Here is a 4,419-nt window from a genome sequence, read left to right as displayed (position 1 = left end):
GCAGCAGCTGACAGGCCGTCCTGTGCTTTGCATTCTCATGTCAAGTGCTGGGCATCTGAGCTTTGCAGGCTGGCTCACGTGCACACTCACACAGACATGCCGTCATGTACCAATAAGTCCCTCAGATTAGAAACACGGATGCGCGCTTTCCACTGGGTTCAGCTTCCTTCTGGATCCTATTAGCTTTGTGGTTGAGAATCCTTGAATGAGGATTGGGAGCAGCTTTAACCACAGGCATTTTGCAGATCTCAGATAAGGGGAATTATCCTGTAACTAGCTGAATAATCTACTAAAGGTTCCCAGGTGCCTTAGCCAGTAAACGAATCACAGCTCTTCCTTTTCAACCTTATGGCACATTTGCATTCCTCGTTCCATGTAAACCGTTGAAAATAGTTATTCAGCGAATTGTACTCAGCTCTCCTTCCTCCCCCCCTCCCCACCTCAGGGTCATGGCCACCTCCATGCTAACTGTACCCTCCGTTCTGCCCAGTCAGAAGCAAGCAAAACAAGGGCATTTCTAACTAGTTGATTCGAAGAGCTTTTAAAAATGGACTGCCCTGAGTTATCAGTGATGTCCTGTTTCTAGGACAAAGAATTATTGCTCTGACCTCATAGTTGCTCTTTTCAAGGACTTGGGTTTAAAGATTACGAGGAGCTATTCAAATGCACTTATTTCTAGCTCTCTTCTCCCTTTCTGTACTGTCTCTCAAGGTGTGATGGAATACCCATTTATAGTCACAGTCCGCTTAGCTCTACTGGGCTCCAAGACTATAAAAACGGGAGACTCGTTCCTTTATTTTCCCTTTCAGCCAACATTTCTTGAGTACCGTGGCAAGCTAGATGTATAGATGCTGAGAGCCGCCACTGGGAGGGGAACCTACCTGCAAGCAACTGGCTACAGCTAACGGCAAAGAAGGCACCTACGTTTCATGGTTGCTCTTTTCTCTACTTTTCCCAACCTACCTTTTGTTTTATATTCTTTGCCATCTTATACGCTTTCCTATTCACCTTTCCTCTCCCTTTCATTGTCACATGGTCTTCACATGTGATGTTGAAAAGACAAACTCTTCTTCTGTTCTTCTACCTAATCTACAGTAACAATACTTGTCAACGGTGAAGGACAAAACAGCACTGGGTACAATTCAAGGTCTTTCTAGTGATTTTAAACACCTGAGAGTATGCTGACAGGATGAAAAGTTTAAACTATTTACTGAGTGAATAAAACTATTGGAAAAGGAATAACGGTTTATGACTTGGAAAGAAGGTCCATATTTTCTGAGCAAAAAGTCAGCTCCTGGATTAGTCAGGATTGGCTGGGTTTTGTTATTGTAATAAACAACCTCCAAATGTCAGTGCTTAGTCTAACAGAAGTTTACTTCTTGATGATACTGTGTGTCTAACACGGAGCTGCACCAAATCTTTTAGGAATCGAGGCTCTCATGCAGGGAGAGAGAGAGAGAGAGAGAGAGAGAGAGAGAGAGAGAGGGAACTCAAGGGTCTTCTGTGGATATGCTTTGGCTTTTAAGTGACATACAGTAGCTCCATTCAAAATAGTAGACAGACCACTGACTTGTCCAACTGCAAAGGAGCCAAGTAGTACAGCTGCTATAAGCCTCAAAGGACAGTGTGCTTGACCCTGGGACACTAGCAGCAGCTATCCAAAGCACTTAGAATCAGAGCTATGCGTGACAGTGGAAAAAAATGCCCAACTGTTGTGCTTTGAAATACAAGTGTGAAACAAGTGGAGACAAGCTTAAAGAAAACAGATCGTTACTTCCAGCTAGTCCCCCTCCCTGCCTCCAAGCTGGCCTGCTTCACAGGTGTGTCTTTTCTGTTACACAGACCCCCTCACAACCCGACTGTAACCTCTTGCATGGACCTTTGTTTCCAAACGCCACACTTTCAGCAAACTCACACCTGTCTTTTATCTGATAACGCAGCAATCTTAAATTGCTAAGGTAATTTATCCCTAAGGTTGGGGTGTCCCCTCCCCTTCATTTACTCCTTCGATTAAAGAAGGAGTGAGGTTTGTGAGTCTTGGGGTCACTAGGAAGCACCAGTGTTCTGAGCAAGACTGGGAGGTTATCTGTCTCTTGTGACCATGTGGTGGAGTGAGTCTGCCAGCCAAGGTGTAAGAAAGACAGGACCGCTCTAACCTGAAGACATAACCAAGGGTGTCACACAATACCCCCTCCCCGAGACGTACTCTTTAAAAATGAAATTAACTTTATATTGTATACAATCATACAAACTTTTGGGGGTGGTTTTACATAATGTCCCAGGAGTTTTAAAATAAGTGACTTTTGGGCAACTGTAAACCAGGTTGCACCTTTAGACTTTTTGGAACCCCAAAGACCAAGGTCCTAAGGCTTCTCCAGCTAAGAGTGGGCATGCGCTCATGCTGTTCCTTGGAAAGGCCAGTCTAAAAGGAGAGAGAGCTGACAAAAGCAGCCCGAAGAAACGAGACTCCAGATCCAGGCTGATTCTAAGTAAGAAGCTTGGCTTTTCCCTTTTGAGCTTGTATGACCTTCAGGGAGTTACATAACATCTTTAAGCTTTAATTTCCCTTAAGATGAAGATTAAAATAGTACTTGCCTCATATGCTTGTGAAAATTTAACAAGCCAATGATACTTAGCGTCCTGCCTAGCTTATGTTAAGCGCTCAGAAGACATTACCTGTTACCAGTAGCTGTAATGATTAATGCTCAGGATGGATAGAGTGTGTGCCACAAATAACCCTGTGCAAGACCCAGTGAGGAATACCTGAGTAAACTTGGCAGAGTTTCTCATGGCATAGATTTACGTGTGTGTGTGTGTGTGTGTGTGTGTGTGTGTGTGTGCGTGTGCGTGTGCGTGTGCGCGTGCGCGTGCATCAGGGGATTAGATGGAAAGAGGAAGAGTAAAGAGAGACGTAGGATAAGAAAAAATATGAGGCAATACAAAGAGAAACTTATTTTTCATAAAGAGGCCTTTACATGGCCCGACCTATTTATGCCTATGTGACACAATGGCATAAGAAGAAAATAAACTTTAAAAAGGTCAGTTAATCGGAAGTGGTTGGGATGTGAAGGGAGGATCCGGTTGTGGTGTCCATATTAGTCAGAGCACAGGAAAGGGCCAAGTCATTCACCATGGACCGGGAGTGACAGGCCCTCTCCACTAGCGCAGTTGGTCAATAGTTAGTGGTCCATGAATAGTCTTAGGCCGTTTCATTCAAATCTTTATAAGTATGAAGCTTGACCCGTAAACAAGAAGCTATTTTGAGGTGGTCCCTATGTCCTTGGGAGGCTGGATGACTAAAACACATATTTAACAGACTAACCTGGGTATCCAGGCCAGAGAAAAATGTCATGGTCATCTAATGTTGATGGAGTCTTGCCGGCTGTAGAGCCCTCCCTGAGCATAGTGATGGGAACTCCGACCAGCCTCGGCGTCTCACCTCCACAGCACGCATTTGCCTTTGCAGTGCTTCAAGCCAAGGCAACTGTCACCACCATGGTTTTTACCCTGATCGGCAAAGTAACACTACTAGGCTTCACTATGAGTTCAGCGATCAAAAGCAAAAGTTGGAAAGTATGAGGAAATAAGAAACTCCTAGGTTCTTACATTTTTGGCCCATGAGCACCTTGAGGGATTAAAAAGGTAAAATATATATATATAAAAAAATCTCCTTTAAAATAGCCTTGTAGGTTTATCTGGAATGAACGCCTCCAGAGTTCTTCTTCTGTCTCTTGGATGAGTTTTCCCATTTGTATCTTGAGTTTATATTTGGCATGGCTCTGCAATCAGGTGAGGAAAGGTCTGAAACATTTCAGCATTATACACCAATCTTAACTGTATTGGAGATTAGGAGTTGGGCCTGGGTTTAGATCCCCCCCCACTTTTTTTTATCTGTGTATGATTTAGTGTTCATCTTGCACTAGACACTAAAATGCATTGTTTAATTATCTGAGCTCAACACACCATTTTATAATTCATTAGTCAGTTGCTCTTTGCAAAAGCTTATTTCTTATGAAACAAAAGTGGGAATCATGCAACTGAACTATTTATCTCTCTTTAGGGGTTGGGGGTTAATATCTGATAGCTCATAACATCTTTATTATAATGCATTTATAATGATTTACTGGAATCATTCTATGGCTAAGTATCTAATGTCAAAGCTGAGATCTGGCATGAAATAAAATGCTGTATCCTTGGGTAGCTCTAGGGAAAGAAAGGCCTCAGCCAATATTTTCTGAGTAATTTTACAAACTGTAATAAGGGTAGGGGTAATTGCCTTAATGTCAATTAAGCTATTAATAATGCCCGTCTTGTCATTCCTAAATATAGCAGTGTCTCAATCATACATTACTGTCCCCTGTTAAGGCTGCACAGAAATGAGATCATAGTGTGGGGCAGGAAGTCCATCTAGCAGTCTCT

Source organism: Acomys minous, assembly GCF_964271855.1.
Source record: "Acomys minous genome assembly, chromosome: 10".
Lineage (NCBI taxonomy): Eukaryota > Metazoa > Chordata > Mammalia > Rodentia > Muridae > Acomys > Acomys minous.
This window is presented reverse-complemented; position numbering follows the sequence as displayed.